Raw genomic sequence first — 20,153 nt, 5'->3', positions numbered from 1 at the left:
GCCCATAGTGTTTGTCACGTACAGGGGCTGACGGCGCCCTGGGCTTCCGTGTTCCCTTCCCTGACCCCTGCAAGGACAGCGATCCTACCGCTGACTATTTTTTGTGTTAGATTTCCTGAAACAATAGAAAAAAATAGAACTTAAAAACCAGTGATGCCCTCGAGCCTTTTACTTGTCTCACCCCTGTACGGTGACGCACAAAGATGTGAAAACCAAAGCAATCAAGTTTGGAGGTTCCCTACCTTGGCTTCTTTGCCTTCCAGGATTGTTTACGTCTTTAGGAGTGGCTGTGATTTGGCCTCGTTACGGCCTGTCTTCTACCATTTTCATGTCCACCACCAGGTTTTCCAGTGAATAACTTAATGTCTGTTCTTGGGTCTTCTTGATTGTTAAACCAGTTGATATGTAGAGAATATGAGGAATAAGACTTATGTAATCCTCAACTTTAAGCAGAATTCACCTACAAAATCATTCAGTCTTCCTAAACTATGTGAATTGAATTTGTTTGCATAAATCTAATTCCACCAAAGTCTTCTAAACTGTGAACTAATTACATGATCTAATTTTGGAACTTTTCCAAAGTTAATCCCTGAATTAGTTATCTTTTGCTTTTCTCTTATGTGTCATCTTGCTTTTTCACATTTCATTAGGTATCAAAACCGAAAGAGACACAGTAGAAGCTGTTTATATGCTATCAATTCTCAAGATAATGGAAAATATTTTATCACAGTTAGATCTGCAGAAGTTAGATGGTTTCTAAACTAATGTTTTGGCAGAAAATAAAAGTACAAATAATTATAAACAGCAATATTTTAAAATATTAAGATATTTTTTAATATTTTAAAAAATATTCTTAGAACAGTTATTTGGCTGAAGTCAGTTTTCATTTTTGATTGACTGGAACCTCGGTGTGCATTCACATCTATGTGTGTCTCGATGAATGTGTGGACGTGCAGTGAGGTGTGCTTGGAGAGACCACTGGATGTTAGATCAGAAGGCACGGGTCCAAGCCCTGTCCCATCACTTGCTGATTGTCCGACAGGAGAGAAATTGCCTGTTGTCTCTGAATCTCAGTTTTCTCACCTAAAATTAAGGCTAACAAGGCTTGTGTAACCTGGGCTTCCCAGGTGGCTCAGGGGTAAAGAATCTGCCTGCAATGCAGGAGACCCGGCTTCGATCCCTGGATCAGGAAGGTCCTCTGGAGAGGGGAATGGCTACCCACTCCAATATTCTTGCCTGGAGAATCCCATGGACAGAGGAGCCTGGTGGGCTACAGTCCATGGGGATCACAAAGAGTCAGACACAACTGAGCGACTAACATACTAATGCTTGTCCAAGTCCAACCTATTTCAAGGGCTTGTTATAGAAATCAAAGGAGATGGTGTGCGTGAAACTTTATTAATTACATATATAGGCTCTTAATAACATATACTGGGGAATGACATAATTACACCAACACCTCAGTGTAAGATTTGGGATAACGTCACTGAGTCTTGTTCCTTCAGATATGAGAGTGAATTATAACAAATGTGTGCTGTGTAACACTGCAGACAGATAGGTTAGTTATGACTCCTTTGGTTTTTTAAGAAACATAAACTCAACTGGAAATAGTTTAAGGATAAAAAAATTTTACTGACAGTCTCAATGGAATTATCTAGGCAAGAATACACAAGTGGGTTGCCATTTCCTCCTCCAGGGGATCTTCGTGCCCAGGGATTGAACACGCGTCTCCAGTGTCTCCTGCATTGAAGGTGGGTTTTTTGGTTTTTTTTTTTTACTTGCTGAGCCATCGGGGAAATCCCAGATGAAAAGAAGCAGTCGAGCCTCACAGACCCCTGGAGCCAGAATCAGAATGCTAACAAGACTTCCTCTCTTCTTTTCTCACTGAATACTGTCTTTCTTTCCTCAGACAGACTTCCTGCATGCGGTTGGACACACTGCTACCGGCAACTCCTGCATCCTCTATCTCACAATTTTGCTCCGAGAAGAAAAGAAGAAGATAAAAAAGCCACTTGACTAAAATTGCCCACCTCCTCGCCCCCAGCCTGACGCCAGTTGGAAAGTCCCAGGGAAAGCCTCCCCTGGACTCAGGTGGGGTGAGGGGCCCCGGGTGCGGGCGCGCCCTCTGTCATCCAGTCCCCACTGGAAGCAGCAGGCTGCAGCGAGAGAGAAGCAGTCTCCCCCAAGAAGAGAGGGGGGTCCCCAGAAATGAGGAGGGGTCAGAGGCAGTCAGAGCGATACATGCTCACACCGAAGCAAAGGGGGTCATTGTTCTTCCTGCTTCACTCCCTGGCGAGCGGGACCCTAGGCTAAGGGGGAAGCTCGTGGTCAAACCCACATGTGGCCGACATGGGGAACACAGTCCAGAACAGGTTGAAAGGCGCCTCCGAGTTGAAAGTGCTCAGCAATAAAAGGTAAACCAAGTTATTCTGGCGCCTGTAACCTAAACCATTCCAGTTTACAGTCTTAACGAAAGTACTACAGGACCAAGGATCAAAACCGGACAGCATTTTGTTAGGAAACGGCACTATTTCAGAGTTTTGTTTTGTTTTGTTTCCCCACAAAGTTTTATTCATCTGCTGTTAAATCATGCATATGATTTACTTGGGGCTATGACTGAAATTTTTTCAATTAGAAAAATGTAAATTACAGATACATTATTTACAACGCATATGTAGTCAACTGTGTTTTTGAGAATCACCTGAGAAAACAGCAGCAGGATAAAACCACACAAAGATAGGTTCTTTAACATCACGCTGGTTTAAATGATCCTCCTGTTCCTTTTGGGTCTATTGGTAGAGCTTGTCCGTTCCTGAGCGGGTTTTCTCTGGTGACTCTTGTCTGCCGTGGGAACTGTTCTGACTGGCAGTCGCCCGTTGCATGGGGTTTATTTCTGGCCCCGTGATGGGGAACTTCCATTCCATATTCAGTTACTTGGTGTGTCAGCTGGACCCAGCTTCTCTGTGTTGGTGCCGTGGGTACTGTCCACCTGGGCAGGACGTCTGTTTATTACCCACTGCCTGTCCTGGGCTGTGTCCACCATGTCCTTGAAGATTGGAGCAAACGTCACGCTCCAGGGTGGACCGCTGTTCCCTTGACCCTCTCTCTTTAGGCATCAGGATGATGTTGATGGCATGCATGCCTCGTCGTGTCCGACTCTTTGCAACCCCAATGACTGTAGCCCACCAGGCTCGTCAGTCCATGGGATTCTCCAGGCAAGAATACTGGAGCAGGTTGCCATTTCCTCCTCCAGGGGATCTTCCCAACCCCGGGGAGTTGAACCCACATCGCTTACATCTCCCGCATTGGCAGGCGGACACTTTACCCCCTGGGAATCCCCTCTCTTTAGGCGTGTGGCCCTATTTTGGGTGAAGTGTGACTTGAGTTTATCTGTAGGCACTTCTCAGGCAGAGCTTTACGCATCTTCTCAAGTCACTGCGTGTGCAGGTTTTGTCTCCGCAAAGATGAGACTTGAGTGAGTGTCAGGTTCACAGAAGTGCAACCTGAACAAAAAAAAAAAAAGCATTTTTTTGGCGTTATCATCCTCAAAGTAGGAATTCAGCGTGGCCGACTTCATCCCTCTGCTCCATCCCGACTGGGCCCCTCGCCCGCGCAGGAGCTGGGGGGTGGGAAGTGCGCTGCTCTGCGTGGGCCTTTGTCCTTCTCAGCCGAGACTAGATGGAGCGCCTCCTGCCCATGGTCGCAGTGGGAGAGCCAGAGGGCAGCGCTGAAAATAATATTCCAGGGTGAGGGCCAAGGTCACGGCCGGCGAGTGTGTCCAAACCATGTCATAAATTAAAGTAGGTGTTAGAAATCCGGGGCTGTATTAATGGAGCCAGAATGAGCAGTGCAGAACCACAGAGCCACCAGGAGGAGAGGGAGGGAGGGAGGCAATGGGCCCCCCAGATGTGGTTAAGTCAGGGTCTGCTTGCTCAGTTACTGGGGGCGGCGGGGGCGGGGGGGGGGGGGCGCTCCATGTGTCCCCAGGGACCCCCAAGTTAATTCTGGCCTCTGATGTGCAGCTCTTCACAGGTGAGCCGGAAATTCCCCTCTCCCATTGTTTTTCTAATCCCAAACGAGCCGTGACACAAGCAGAGTCAATTTCAGGTTTATTCATGTTGTTGTTTAGTCGTTAAGTCATGTCCTACTCTCTGCGACCCCGTGAACCGTAGCCCACCAGGCCCCTCTGTCCTTGGGGATTCTCCAGGCAAGCATACCCGGAATGGGTTGCGTTTCCTCCTCCAGGGGATCTTCTCGACCCAGGGATCGAACCCGCGTCTCCTGCTTCGGCAGGCAGGTTCTTTCCCACTGCACCAGCTGTTACCTTTATCCAAATAGGAATCAGCCCCCCATCGTCGTGAAGCCCCCTCCAGAGTGCCTTTGTGCAGAGGCGAGCCGGCAGCAAGGAAGCCCACACTGTGCCTTATGGATGAGGCTGCAATTGCCCGCTCACTCATGCCCTCCATGCCCATGCAGAGGGGAGGGGAGATGCTGCTTTGTGACAGTTTCCACGCTTTATCTCACCATCCATACGCTTCCTCTGCTTCCCTCCGCTTCCCGTGCGACGTTTCCATACATGCCCAACTGCCCCACAATCCTAAAGGAAGTAGAAGCACATTATGACGGTCTAAATCAGAGTCCAAGCAGCAGGGCCAGGCTTTCTGTTACACATTCAATCACATCCTAAAAACCAACCGCAGGCCTTAAAAAAAGAAAGCTTCTCAACCCCCAAGAATAACCTAATTGCTTCTACGTTGCATTGAGTTATAACTACATACCCTTCTCATGCAAAGGCAAAACTATCCTGGTCCCTGTTACTTAGACATTAAATTGCTTAGTTCCTTGGGGCCATGGGACAGTTAGGGAGTTTGGGAAGGTCATGTACATACTACCATATTTAAAATAGGTAAGCAACAAGGACCTATCGTACAGCACAGGGAACTCTGCTCAATGTTATGTGACAGCCTGGATGGGAGGGGAGTTTGGATACAAGGATATGCATGGCAGGGTCCCTTTGCAGTTCACCTGGAGCTATCGCAAATAAAATAACATCATAAATTAAAAGTTTAGAAAAAATAAAATTGCTTAATTTTTTCAGAAACATTTCTGACCAAACAAAACAAAACAAAAAAACCAACAATAGAGCCATCCAGAGGTTCGCAGGCATTAGCAATTCCGGTCATTTGGTGATTGAATTATTCCTGGTCTGTTATTCTGCTTTGAAATGCTGATGCCTTCCCTTCTCTCTCTCTCTCTCTCTCTCTCTCTCTCTCTCTCTGCTGTTTCTCCCTCCTTTCCTCTCACTGCCAGAGGGGAAGGAAGGAGGGGGGAGCCCACCTCCCTCACCGCCTGAACTGAGTAATTGGACGGAGACCCACTTGGCGGCAGGAAATGGAACAGATCCAGGTGACCCATGAATAATCCCGAGTCGACTGTAACTTTCATTCTCGGGGTTTCCTGATGGGAATATAACAAAGTTCTGGACTCTGGAGGACAAGAAAACAAGAAAAAGCCCTTTTTATTAAAAAAAAAAAAAAAAAGACTTCTTTATTCACAACCTCACTGCCCATGGAGTGAAATTGATCACTTGTGTAAAACATTTCATTTTCTGGCAGGGAAGTTCAAACCTGGCTGAGGGTTATAGCCCTTTCTTTGTGTCCAGGGATTTCCATGTGCGATTTCTCATGATGTTAATTATCTTTCTATCAAAATTTGAGTGTGTCACAAAACATTCTCGAAAGCACAGGATTCTTTTCTATCCAGTGGCTGTAAGAGGAGTCACTCCGACACCTGCCTTCTTTTAGATGATAACTGGCACTCTGTGGACAAAATAACCACGATGAGGGAAAAGCCACTCCCCTCCCAGGCTTGTCGCCTGGGGGAGAGATTCTGAGTGATGGAAGTGTAACAACACCACAGCACCCAATGCAGGGGAGGCCAACGGTCCCTTGGCTGCCGGCCACCCTGGCTTGCAGGGCTGTGGGGCCACCATCGCCATGGACACCCCAGCGCTCTCAGCGTGGTTCAAAGGCCGTGTGGTGTTGAATGGACACCCATCTCAAGGCCCAGAACTGAGGAAGCCACAGAAACCTGTAGGAAGAGTAATAGCAGCACTCCTTTGGGCGCGGGGCCTTGGGGTTGATCGTCTCTCGTGCTTATAAGAGGGTCTACACAAAGCTGGTTCTCAATGAAAATTTGTTACAGGAAGAGTACCTGTTGCCTGTCTCTAGGACAGCTCTGTGGCATAGAACTTTCTGTTGGGTAGAAATATTCTTTATCTGTATTGTCCTGGTGGTGACCACCTGTGGCTCCTGAGCCCTCGAAATGTGGCCAGTGTAGCTGAAGGGCTTCCCAGATGGTGCTAGCGGTAGAGAACTCGATTACCAGTGCAGGAGACACCGGAGCCCCTTGTTCAATCCCTGGGTCGGGAAGATCCCAGGGAGAAAGATGTGGCAACCCACTCCAGTATTCTTGCCTGGAAAATCCCATGGATGGAGGAGCCTGGTGGGCTAAGTTGATGGTGTTGCAAAGAGTTGGACACACCGTTATGAAATTTTAGTACCACAGATGCACTGTTTACCTGACCACGTGCTCTATGCATATCTGTGCTTTTATGTAAAACCAGTGTAATTTCTTGCTTCCCAAGAACCAATTTTCATCACCTTGTAGGGGGAAGGGGTAATATCACCTTGGTTGAGAATGTTCTAGAATGGACTAACTCTTCTTGGCAACAAAGAGAGGTGAAGTCAAAAAGGCATGCACCGGCTCCAGTCAGGTTTTAGTTTTAGTCCTGGCTCTGCCTCTTGGACAAATTGCGTACTGAGTCGCTTCAGTCACGTCTGACCCTTTGCCACCCCACGGACTGTAACCCGTCTGGCTCCTCTGTTCATGGGATACTCTAAGCAAGAATACTGGAGTGGGCTGCCATTTCCTCCTCCAGGGGAACATCCCAACCCAGGGATCAAACCCGAATCTCCTGCATTGGCTGGGTGGGTTCCTTACCACTAGCACCACCTGGGAAGCTTCGTCTCTAAGCTTCTGTCTTGCTCATATGTAAAATGGGGATAAAACTATTTCATGAGGTGATGAGGATTCATTTCATTAAGAGCTTGTGGCACGCACTAGGTGCTCTCCAGATGTTGGCTGGTTTCATCACATTCATTCTGGCATTACAGCTGATTTTCCAACCTCTTATTTCTAGAGGTTGCTATTTTTGAGTCTCTTTTTTCCCCAATAGCCATTTAAAAATTAATATAGTTAATTTACAGCATTGTGTTAGCTTCAGGTGTATAGCCAAGTGATTCAGTTATACATATATGTGTGTGGGGGTGTGAAGGTAACTGCAAGTTGGTCGGTCGTGTCCGACTCTTTGGACCCCATGGACTATACAGTCCATGGAATTCTCCAGGCCAGAATACTAGAGTGGGTAGCCTTTCTCTTCTCCAGGGGATCTTCCCAACCCAGGGATCGAACCCAGGTTTCCCACATTGCAGGTGGATTATTTACCAGCTGAGCCACAAGGGAAGCCCATGTGTGTGTGTATTATATATATATATATTAGTTTTCAGATTCTTTTCAACTATATGTTATTATAAGACATTAGATATAGCTCCCTATGCTATACAGTAGGTCCTTTTGTTCACCTATTTTATATACAGTAGTATATATATATACGTTAGGGCTTCTCTGCTGGCTCAGATGGTAAAGAATCCACCTGCGATGCAGGAAACTCGGCTTTGATCCTTGGGTCAAGAAGGTACCCTGGAGAAGGAAATGACAGGCCACTTCAGTATTCTTGCCTGGAGAATTCCATGGGCAGAGGAGCCTGGCAGGCTACAGTCCATGAGGTCACAAAAGGTCAAACACGACTGAGCGACTAACACACACACACATTTATCCGTTAATTCCAGACTCCTAGTTTATCCATTTTGGATTCTTTAAAAGGGGGATTACAGTGTCTAGGAACAGCTCGTTCTTTGTTCTTTCAGGGTGAAGGTTCTTAAGAATTCACTGCTCAGACAGACATAGGGCGTCTTCTTCCTCCGGCTCAAGCCAAATCTTCCAAACACTTATTAAGGCCCTTCAGAGCTGATGAGACAAAGCACAGGCGGCATTTGCCTAATATAAAATATGCACAGTAACACTATCTTAATTAGATGTACATGTCTCTGAAGATATAAATAAATGCTTCCTTTTTGATATGTCTGATTTAATAGCCTAATAACAGGGGAATGTTGCTGAAATATAATTCAGGGGGTGAGGGAGAAATTAATAAACTCAAATATTTAAAGCTCAACAGCAATTAACAGCCCATTTAAAACGAATTTCCAATTTTAAATTGTATTTATCCTTATCCAACCAGGACTAAGCCCTGGGGTTCATCATTATTCATTTTCAAACCTAGCAGGGTGCAGCACCCTTTGCTTGGGAGGCAGTTTCAGATTCCATTTTCCGGGGGCAGCCGACCATAAAGCCAGCCAGGGCAGCAGAGAGGAAGGCAGAGGCCCACCTGAGTGGCCATGGGCACAGGCTTTCCCACTTTCCCGTGCGCTGCCTTAGCTTCTCTCGCTTCCTTGGAAATCGAATTCAATGTTCAGGCTGCGTGTTCAGCTGCACACGTTCACACACATGCAAACCGGATGTGGTTTCTCTTAAGGGTCCCCAAGCCTCACGGATGGTCCCCCATGGCACCCCGCCAATTCCTGACCTCCTTGGTGGCATATGGCAGAAACATGAAGGTGAATGTCCAGGCATGGACACCTAGGACTCACCCTAGAGGGACTGCTCCTGCCCGCACCTCCACGAGGGGAGAGTGTGGTGGGCTCAGGGCCCCCTGCATTGTCCCCACTGGGCCCTGCATCTGATGGGACCGAGGCAGGGCAGGAGGTGGGGTGGAGCTGAGGCAGGGTGTGCTGGTGGTGGTCTAGTCAGTCGTGTCCAACTCTCTGTGACGACATGGACTGTAGCCCACCAGGCTCCTCTGTCCATGGGATTCTCCAGGCAAGAATACTGGAGTGGGTTGCCATGTCCTTCTCCAGGGGATCTTCCCAACTCAGGGATCGAACCCGGGTCTCCTACACTGCAGGCAGACTCTTTACCCACTAAACTACAAGGGAAGATCTACAAGGGTATGCTGGCTCTTCCTAAAAGATGCTCCACCCAGCTGGGGCTGCCGGAAGCACACAGGAGTGGATGGAGCCAAGTAAGTCAAGGTTGTTCCCTTAAGGGTAAATTCAGTTCAGTTCAGTCACTCAGTCGTGTCTGACTCTTTGCAATCCTATGGACTGCAGCATGCCAGGCCTCCCTGTCCATCACCAACTCCCAGAGCTTACTCAAACTCATGTCTGTCGAGTCGGTAATGGTAGGAGTTGCTCTTGGGTTGCTCTGCTGTTTCCAACATTTGGGAATTGCCAGTGGGCTTCCCTGGTGGCTCAGCTGGTAATGAATCTGCCTCCAATGCGGGAGTCCTGGGTTTGATCCCTGGGTTGGGAAGATCCCCTGAAGAAGGGAAAGGCTACCCACTCCAGTATTCTGGCCTGCAGAATTCCATGGACTGTATAGTTAGTCCCTGGGATTGCAAAGAGTTGGACACGACTGAGCGACTTTCACTTTTTCTTTTCCAGTGAGGTCCACATCTCTCCTCTATCACTGGGACTAGTAAATGTGTTTTATTGGTGGACAGATCTTGACCCACGTGTGTTTCAGCATAAAATAAGGAGGAGTTTCTTCTTTAGATAAACAGTGCCCAAGGGAGGGTCAGAAAGACCCTGATGCTGGGAAAAATTGAGGGCAGGAGGAGAAGACAGAGATGGAGAATGAAATGATTGGATAGCATCATGACTCAATGGACATGAGTTTGAGCAAACTCCAGGAGATTGTGAAGGACAGGGAAGCCTGGCATGCTGCAGTCCATGGGGTCGCAAAGAGTCGGACACAACTTAGCAACTGGACAACAACATCATGGGCCAGAAGAATAGCTAGGTCTTGCAAAGACCAAGAGCAAATGCTGATAAACCTTCAGATCCCAGGCAGTCACTTGATCACTTACAGTTTCCAGTTCTCTTCATTTCTCTGCCTATAAACCAGCTCTCCCTGCCCCAGGTCAGCCAGCGGTGACCCCCCAACTGAATAGCATCCATTCCAGCTTCTTGACTTGCCTCTCTTCAGTCCTTGTAAGCAGCAGAAAGTTGGCACCACTAGTGACGGTTTCAAATTCCAGGGAGAGAAGTTGAGTGGGAGAGACCCGTGGCTGGGACCAATGGGCAGAATCACGCGGTGTAAGCCTGGCTGCTGGGGACCCCGAGGGGGAGTGAGGGCTTCTCAGAGAAGGGGTCCACGGGTTTGTTGGACCTGACAAAGTAGCCCAAGAAGGACTGGCCCGCGATGCCTGCTCCTCTGCAGAAGGCGCAGCCCTTGCAACAAGGTGCGTCTCCTCGTCCAGACCCCTGGCACGCACAGAAGACTGCATGCGGCTGTCTGCCTTTCTTCCCGCATGTCCTCCCACTGGGTTAATACATAATAATTTATCCTTAATCCTGGGTGTTCACTGGAAGGACCAGTCAGGGCTTCCAGGAGCACTTGGGGGCACCTCCTAGAATCAAAGAATTGATGCTTTTGAACTGTAGTGTTGGAGAAGACTCTTGAGTGTCCCTTGGACTGCAAAGACATCCATCCAGTCCATCCTAAAGGACATCAATACTGAATATTCATTGGAAGGACTGATGCTGAAGCTGAAGCTCCAATACTTTGGCCACCTGATGTGAAGAGCTAATTCATTGGAAAGGACGCTGATGCTGAGAAAGATTGAGGGTGGGAGAAGAAGGTAGGACAGAGGATGAGATGGTTGGGTGGCATCACCAACTCAATGGACATGAGTTTGAGCAAGCTCTAGGAGACAGTGAAGGACAGGAAGCCTGGTGTGCTGCAGTGCATGGTGTTGCAAAGAGCCGGACATGACTGAGTGACTGAACAAAAACAGTGTGGAATCTTCCCAGACCAGGGATTGAACCCGTGTCCCCTGGATTGGCAGGAGAATTTTGATCCACTCCATCACCGGGGTTTCCCTGTTCAATCATTCTTAGTGCCTGTTAATTTTCTTTTAATTACAGTTTCCCTTGCCACCTAGGGCCTAGGGCCTAGTTTATTTCCAGGGCAGGATTTTATGCTTGTCAGTTGGGCTTCTCAGGGGGGGAAGGCACCCCAGCTTCTTGAAGGGGGTTTGAGCCCAAAGAATAAGACATTCCAAAGGATGGATAGGCCAGTCAGACCACAAGTCTCATTTGTCTCATCTTAACACTGAAGCCAGTGGCATGGCACTTCCTTCAAGGGGCGTGGGGGAGACGAGGAAGGTGATGCTGAGGCTGGCTGGGAGGGTCTGTGATGAGCAGGACCCACGGCTGTTCCAGGCAGGAGCTGGGTGATTTGCCATCTGCAGGGGTCCAGAGGTAAGCCAGTAGATTATAAGAAGCAGCTGGACTGGGGAATCCAGGAAAGGTGTAGTCAATGTTTCCTATTAGTTAAGCTTCAGGTTTTCTCCGAGCAACCTTAAGTGAGAAGCAGATATTTGACAGTTCCTGGGGTAGCTCAGAGAATTAACATTTGTGCGTGCTCAGTCTCTCAGTCGTGTCCGACTCTTGGCGCCCTCATAGACTGTAGCTCGCCAGGGTCTTCTGTCCATGGAATTCTCCAGGCAAGAATAGTGGAGTGGGTTGCCATTTCCTCCTCCAGGGGATCTTCCCAACCCAGGGATCAACTCCATGTCTCCTGCATTGGCAGGCAGATTCTTTACCCCTGAGCCACCTGGGAAGGCCAGAGAATTAACACAGCAGCCCAACAACCCACTCCAGTTGCCCACACAGAGGCCAGTGCGGGTGGTGTCATTGAACTGCAGTTTTCTGTCATTTGTCATTGCTGTTCCTGCTCCGGTGACATCCAGGCTTGCTCCACTGTCAAGTTTCAGGTTCCCCAAGGAGAATCTGCCTCCAGTGAAGTGTGAGAGCAACCAGCCACAGTGTGAGCATAAGCTGGGGTCTGGGACACGTGGGCAGCAGGTGGCCAAAGTGTGCAGGGCTTGGGGGGGTTGGGTGGGGCCTGGGAGCAGGAGCAAAGAAGCCTTGGCGGTGTCCAGTACGGAGCAGCAGATCTCAAATCTCTTTGTCTCAAGACCTCTTCACACTCAAAAAAATTGTTGAGAATCCCAGAGAGACACAGGTGGGTTACAGTATCTAGCAACATTGACCTTGTTAGAAATTAAACCCCGGACGCTTTTCAGACACAAGGGCACAAGCATCTGGGCCGTGAGAGTGAAGATGCTGCCATGCCTCAGGCAGCCTCCGGAAGCCTCAGCTGTCTGCTCCTGAGAGTACGAAGGAAGAAGCTCATGACATGCTAGTTGTCGTTCAATCACCAACTCGTGTCCGACCCTTTGCGACCCCATGGACTGCAGCACGCCAGGCTTCCCTATCCATCACCATGCCCCAGAGTTTGCTCAAACTCATGTCCATTGAGTTGGTGATGCCATCCAACCATCTCATCCTCTGTTGTCCCCTTCTCCTCCTGCCTTCAGTCTTTCCCAGCATCAGGGTCTTTTCAAATGAGTTGTCTCTTCGCATCAGGTGGCCAGTATTGGAGCTTCAGCTTCAGAATCAGTCCTTCTAATGCATATTCAGCATTCATTTCCTTTAGGATTGACTGCTTTGATCTTCTTGCAGTCCACAGGACTCTCAAGAATCTTCTCCAGCACCACAGTTCAAAAGCATAAATTTGCTGGCACTCAGCCTTCTTCATGGTCCAACACTCACATCCATACATGAGTATTGGAAAACCATAGCTTTGATTATACGGACCTTAGTCAGCAAAGTGATGTCTTTCCCCTTCATGGATCACAGCCTTGTCGTGGCAAAGGGGCTTGCATAGCTCATTGAAGCCACAGGCCATGTTGTGCAGGGTCACCCAAGACGGACGGGTCACAGTGGAGAGTTCTGAAAAATGGTGGTCCACTGGAGAAGGGAATGGCAAACCCCCTGCATTCCCTCTTGCTGAGAGAACCCCACAGTATGGAAAGACATCCCGGTGTTCCTATGAAATTAGCCCTGACCTCAGGGATGTTCTGAAAAAGCCTGGAGTATCCTCAGCCCGGGTCCATGCCGGGGGAGCAGCTCTCGTAGTGATTCAGAATGTGGTTCCAGAGCTGGGCAGCCTGAGTTTGGATCTTGCTCTGCCTAGGCTGATTTGACAAGTTTCCCACCCCTTGGGGCTCCATGTCCTGTTCTGAAGATGGGAAGCACAGCACCTCACCCCCGCCCAGCACACGGGGTTAAACTTTGCGGCTCTGATGGGCCAGCCAGCCCCAGTCTGAGGACTGGCCTCGGGAAGTCTGCTCCGTGAGCAGTTCTGGCGCCAGACTCCCCCCGACCCCCTCAACCCCTGGGAGAGGTCTCGGTGCCCCCGGCTGGGTGTGCCCTGGGGTTTCAGTGGTCCTTATCCTCAGGAGCTGGTGAGGTCAACAGCCCATGGAGCTGAGATGAGGTCGGATATCCCAGCAAAGACAATTCTCAAAAAGTATCTTTCTTATGGTTCCTGAGTCTTGTGTTGATCAGACACATCCTTCTCTATGTCAATCAATAAAACATGAAATTGGACCAATTTTTGACTATATTATATGTAATGAATACAGGCTTTCAACGCTCAAAATGACAGAAGTTCTGCAGTGCGCCTCCTGCCTCCGGAGTGCTTCTCGGCCCCTCAGCTCAATCAGAGCCCAGCCTTGGGGGCCGTGTCTGCCCCGGGCTGTGCCTGTATCATCTGTGTCCCCTCCCCGGACCTGCTCTCCCCCAGACCTGCCCACCCCGGCTGGCACCTCCAGCTTCCTTCCAGTGAGAACCTGGAGCCCAGATCATCCCTCAGGGTGGCTTTAGAGGGGGATACAGACCAGGCCAGGGGACGGATCCGAGGGAAGAAGGGGGCTGGGAGGTGATGCTGGGGGGACATGCACGTGCAAGGGGCAGGAAGGTGCCCTGCTCGAGCTCCTGGATGGACCTTGGACGCTGCCTGGCTCTGTGACTGTGCCATCCTTACTTTTAGAATAACTGCTGTGACCTAAGAAGAAAAGGGAAGAACGCGTTTCCCTCGCGCTTGTGAGCCTAGGACAATCCATCCATCATTGGCCGCAGACCACACGGGATCTGCCACCTGAGGATCCAGCGACACCCCCGGCCTTGCTTTGGCTCCCTCACCCCCAACATGCCTTCTCCCACCCATGACCTCTGGTTCCCCCCTGGCAACAGGGAGACTTTCAGTTTGGGGCCATTCTTCCTCCTCATCAATGTTTACTGAGCAGAAGCAGTGACTTCAACCCCGAGATGCCCACAGAGCACCCCCGGTTTCACTTCCCTGCCCTGCCTCCCCAGCCTGCTCTTTGTCAGCAGGGTTACATTTCCAGTTTTCCCTGTGGAGCCCTGGGTGCCCCGCCTACGGTCATAAGAGGGTAGAGTTGACAGAGCTGCAGAGACCATCTCTTTCCACCGAGTTTACAGATGAGGAGACGGACTGGAGCAGTTAAGGATTTACTCGAGAATGTGCAGATAACAAGGAAGGCATTTCCAAGCCCATGACCACCTGCCTGGACGTGGGGACAAAGGTCCCAAGTTCCAAGACTCTCCTCTCCCTCCCCACATGCCTCTGGTCCAGCTGTGGCCCGCCGGGCAGGTAGAAAGTATCCACCTCTGGTTTGTGAAATGCTTTGTGACTCCAAGGAGAAAGCTGTGTTGTGTTCAGTCATGTTCGGCTCTTGGCAACCCCTGTGGACTGTGGCCCGCCAGGCTCCTCTGTCCATGGGAATCTCCAGGCACGAATACTGGAGTGGGGTGCCATTCCCTTCCCCACCAGAGAGAAAAAGCCTTACCTAAATGAACAGGGAAGGAAACGTTTGGAAAAAACGTGGACAGTATTTATACTCTTGTGACATAAGCTGGCTTCTCCCTCTCATTCTCCTAAGTTTTGTTCCTGTTAATACTCGCCAAAAGGTTCTCTGTGGCCTAAGACGTCAGCTGATAAGGGATCCCAGAGATTTGTATAATAATAAGGGACTCTTGAAGGCCCATGAGTTCTCAAGACTCAAAGGAATGAAGTTATGAAAGTGGAAAATTAAATCCACTGCTGCTAGATTCCACAGGGCCTTACCCCAGCCCGTCACCGTGCTGCTTGGCGAGTAGGGTCAGCAGGTCTTGGCCGACTCACCAGGTGGCCCATTGTGGGGCGGCTGGCAGGAAGGTGTGCCCTGCAGCCAAGAGGCAGGGAACGTGAGCGCTGGAGCCCACAAGCGCTCTCACCCACGTTCCTCCCTTCACCTGCGACCAGAGAGGGCAAGTGGTTTCCTTTAGGTCACACAGCTCATGAGTGGCAGAGGCAGTCTGTAGGAGCTCCCAGCGGCTCAGCCCAGTGTTCTTTCCGCTAATGGACCCTGCTCCTCTGACACCCCTGCTGCTGGCAGACAGCTCCAGACGAGCCATGACCTTGGGTCTCAATGTCGTCAGCTCACGAATCGGTCCTCCGGGCAGGTGAGCGTCATCAGCCCTATTCTAGGGCAGCCCCGCTATGAGGGAAGGACCCAAGCCCCCACGTCTGCTCAGGTCACCACCCACTGGTTCAAAAATTCTCCAGGGCCGGCCCTGTCCTCTCAAGCTTCTCATCCTGGATTCCGCATCGGTGCTGTGTGTCCTGAAGCACTGATTTTAAACTTGCAAGGGGAAAAGACCATGTCATTCGCTTTTATGTTCATTGTGAAAAGAAGCCAAACTTCCTTGACTTTCCAGGATAATACAAGAATTCTGGCTCTTTTGGGCTGTTGCTTTCAACATGGTGGACTGAGTTGACTTTCCTCTGATTCTGGGGCTCTTCTGGAGAAGTTCGAGGCACACAGAGGCAGAGTCGACCCTAGCCCATGCTGGCGGTGAGGTCCTTGCTGATTGGACCCCTGCCTGCATGTGGGACTGGCCTCCTGGGGCCCAACGGTGCGGTTATACCGAATCACCTGGGCCTCCCCAGACGCCCTGTGTCTCTTGTCCCCCAAGTGCTTGCTCACGTGGGGCCCTGAGCTCAGGGCATCTCAAGCTGGGCACTCTTTTTGAAAATTAACTAATTAATTAATTTTTGGATGCGATGGCATCACCAACTCAATGGACATGAGTTTGAATAAACTCGGGGAGTTGGTCATGGACAGGGAAGGCTGGCATGCTGCAGTCCACAGGGTTGCAAAGAGTCGGACACTACTGAGTGACTGAACTGAACTGAACTGAACTGCACCGGGCCTTCATTCCCGCTTGTAGACTTTCTCTAGTTGCAGCAAACAGGAGCTGCTCTCTAGCTATGGTGCCCTGGCTACTCCTTGTGGTGGCTTCACCTTTTGCAAACCACAGGCTCTAGGTGCATGGGCTTTAGTAGCTGGGCACACAGGTTCTAGGGTGCGGGCTCAGAATTGTGCCTCAAAGGCTTAGTTGCTTTGTGGCATGTGGAATCTTCCCAGGCCAGGGATGGAACCTGTGTCCCCTGCCTTGGCAGATGGATTCTTTATCGCTGCACCTGGAGGGGGGTCTAGGCAGGTCACTCTGGGTGTTTGGGGCTGGGTGACAGTTTGTTGCAGCATGATTCTTTGCATGGCAGCAGCACGCAACGCTGGCCTCCACCTGCCAGAGGAGCAGGACCAGACATCCTTCTGCTGATTTCTGAGCCTTAGCGATTGGCACCCACATTGAGTGCTGATTTCCTAGCAGTATAATTTTGTTTATCTCCTCTTAAACTCCATGATGACTGTAAACCCCTAGAGGTCAAGGGTTATGGCTCCAAATCTATATTCTTCAAACCTCAACACAGTGCAATATCTGATCCACAGAAGGGACAGAAGTGCTGAGTGAATGAGCGATCTGCCAGTCTAGGCTAGTGCCGAGGATGGTGATGAGCCCTCCGAGAAGCAAGACAATTATCCTCTCACCTAAGATCACTGTGCAGCTTAGCCACTGACATCACCTCAGCACCACCACGTCACTTGATGGCTGCTTGAAAAATAACTCTGCCAACAAACCCAGATTTCATCACTTGGTCATAGTAATAGTAGTAACAATAGAGTAATGACAGTGGCTGGGTCATGAGTGTCTTTGCCAAGTTCTGCCAGATGTTTTCATTCTAATTGCTAATCCTCCTAATATTTCTACAAGCTTACGTCTTATTATTCCCAAGTTACAGGTGGGAAAACTGAGGCTCTGAGAGATTAATTCACAAATTCAGCATCCGGGCGGCTCTAGGATTAGATCCAAAGCAGTTTGTCTCCAGACCCTAATCATTGCCCTGTCTTTGGTTTTCCAAAGTTTATCCTTATGGATGATTCTCAAGAAGTGGTTGTTTAAAATCTGAATGGCCTCAGGGTGCCAGCTGAGCAGGCTACCCACGCCCCGTCGCAATCTTTGTCACTTCCTATCACTGCAATGAACCTCCAATTCTATCAAAATATGGGAAAAATCATTTTGACGCTGTATTTGCATATCCAAGGACTGCAGGATGGTTCGTATAATCAAATTATGTAGAGTTGTAAAAAAGGGAGCATCGCTTAAATAGCTTACAAAATTACTTTGAAGACGTACATTAAAATCTAAGGAATCCATCACCTCCGAGATCTTTACAAAAGTGAAATGCTAACTGATTATGACAGCTTTGTCTCCATCACGGGCACCATTCTCCATTTCTACTCTGTCACTACCTCAGCTCCAGCATCACTGTGACCTCGGCCCCTCTTCCGGCCCCACGCGTGCCATGAGAAACAGCAGATGGAATTAATGCACGGCTGGCTTCCCCCCTCTCCCTATAGTTGATCAAAGGAGCAGTCTGGGGGAAAAAAAAATAGCACCCTGGAAGTTGCTGAAATTCTGATTTCTTTCAGCAGTTTTATAGATTTTATAACTTATCTTTTATTGACTCTGCAAGGTCTCTGGTTCTCAGCATCTGTTTGTGGCATCTGTGAAGAAAGATAAATCCTATTTTTTATGCCACGGAACCAAACTTAAGAGATAGACAAATGAACAGGCCTTGGGAGGAGGGGCCAGCAGCGCGTTCCTCTTACTGTCCTGCCATCCTCGGCCTCTCCGGGACCTTGCGCCCACAGGGCGGGGGGAGGAGAAGGTCCCTTCTCATCTGCCGGGTTTGAAAGCTTCAGGACAGAGGTGTTGGAGACCCAGTGATGAAGTTGAGAGTAGGTGTGCCCCCCCAACCCCCGCCCAGATCGGAGACCTGAGGACGGTTGGTCATGACCACAAGTTTTGGGGAGGCTAGTTGGTAACCATAAAAAACTCCTCTGCATCATTTACAATTTCTCAGACTTAAAAGAATCGTGCCTGGTCACCCAGACCCATGATTATATATCAGTGAATTTCATTATAATAATGGCTACGATGCTCCAACTTCTTTAAACCCTCAACTGTTCGATTCAGTCTCTTCGGCTCCATAACTGTTTGTAAGATTAATAGACTCCAAGGCACAACTGACTCTCCCACTGGAGAAGAAAAGAGAGAGATCCAATCCTACCCTCACAAAAGCGACCCTGCCATCAGGAGACGGTGTCTGTATCCCTGACACCAAGGTGCAGAGAGGTGCTGGGGAGTGGGGTCACCCTGGGGAGGGTGGTCTGGGGTACTCTCCTTTTGCAATGTCTTGACTGGAACTCGTGCAAAATAGACAATTGCCGAGCCCGTGGGATGGAGCCAGAGCTGAATCGGGGCGGGGAGGTTTCAGCCTGGGCTATGAGGTACGCCCAAGGACAGTGGGGTCCCAGCAAGTAAGTTGGTGGATGGACAAAGCTTCCAGTTTGATGTCAGTGGAGCCTGGAGGAGAGAGATGCCTGCAGCTCCCAGTCTCGGGATTTTACACCAGTACCTACAGAACGACCCCTCCTGTAGGACATGAGAGCCTGCTTTCCAGGCTGGTGAGGAGGGCAGGGCGAGCCTTCCCAAGTGTCAGAGCCAGAGGGTCACCGGGGTGAGCCCTGGAGGGTCAGGAAATGCTTCTCGGAGTTGACAGTCTCAGGAAATGACGGCCATGATGAGCGGACCAGAGAGGAAGCTGCTGTGACGGAGGAAGGCCAGAGGCAGGCTCCGGGGCTGGAGGCGCGCCTGGGCCGGGGTGGGTGCCAGGAGAGGGTCCCCTCCTTAGGTCGTGCCCTCCGGGGTCCACACTCCACGGGGCGCAGTCCCTCCAGCGCCGGTGGTCGTGGGAACAGAGTGCGGCCTGCCACTGAGGTGGGACCTGACGGACGGAAGTCTCCCTGTGGAAACAGGAAATGGAATTCTAATCGCGAGCCTGTCCTCTGCAGCTGCCCTAACGGGGCCTCTCCTCTCGGCTCCTGTAATGTCGCAGAAGGAGATTGGGTCCCTTGCAGTCTCACTGAAACAAGCAGGGCGCACAGTGAGAGGTGGGTGAAATAGAGGTGGGCTTTCCCTCCTGCTCCTGGATGGGAGGACCCACCATGGCTAACGGAGAGGTGTCTGGACTGACCGTTCATTCGTGGGGCTTGTGCTCCTCTCTGCTTTAAATAACTGCCTTTAACTGGACATCCATGGCATCTGCTTCTCCCTCAGCTCCCCCAAAACACCCAAAGCAGATTGAGGAGATCAGCCTTCCCCCAGCCTCTGTTTCCTCTTAGCTGACCACCAGATGACCCTGGTGTGGAGAAGGAAGGTCAAGTGTTAGTGGTTCAGTCATGTCTGACTGTTTGTGACTCCATGGACTGTAGTCCACCAGAATCCTCTATCCATGGGATTCTCCAGGCAAGAATACTGGAGTAGGTAGCCATTCTCTTCTCCAGGGGATCTTCCCGACCCAGGGATCAAACCCAGGTCTCCTGCACTGCAGGCAGATTCTTTACGGTCTGAACGACCAGGGAAACCTGAAGGAAACTCAGACCCATATTAATGTGGCTGTATTTCACACATAATTCAGTCCTTGGAAGAAAAGCTATGACAAACCTAGACAGAGTATTAAAAAGTAGAGACATTACTTTGCTGACAAAGGTCTGTATAGTAAAAACTATGGTTTTTCCAGTAGTGATGTATGGATGTGAGAGTTGGACTATAAAGAAAGTTGAGCATCGAAGAACTGATGATTTTGAATTG

General features: G+C 49.8%; 1 long non-coding RNA gene across 1 annotated transcript; it reads left to right on the top strand.

Annotated features, from left to right (window-relative positions):
* The first annotated feature begins 1,276 nt into the window (after window positions 1-1,276).
* Window positions 1,277-5,731, top strand: LOC113898658. Its single transcript, XR_003512703.1, has 2 exons — window positions 1,277-3,911; window positions 5,311-5,731. It is a non-coding gene; the product is annotated as an uncharacterized LOC113898658 (long non-coding RNA).
* The last annotated feature ends 14,422 nt before the right edge of the window (window positions 5,732-20,153 follow it).

This window comes from Bos indicus x Bos taurus, chromosome 9 (assembly GCF_003369695.1).
Source record: "Bos indicus x Bos taurus breed Angus x Brahman F1 hybrid chromosome 9, Bos_hybrid_MaternalHap_v2.0, whole genome shotgun sequence".
Classification (NCBI taxonomy): domain Eukaryota; kingdom Metazoa; phylum Chordata; class Mammalia; order Artiodactyla; family Bovidae; genus Bos; species Bos indicus x Bos taurus.
The sequence above is the reverse complement of the archived record's forward strand: the minus strand, read 5'-3'. Positions and strand labels throughout refer to the sequence as shown.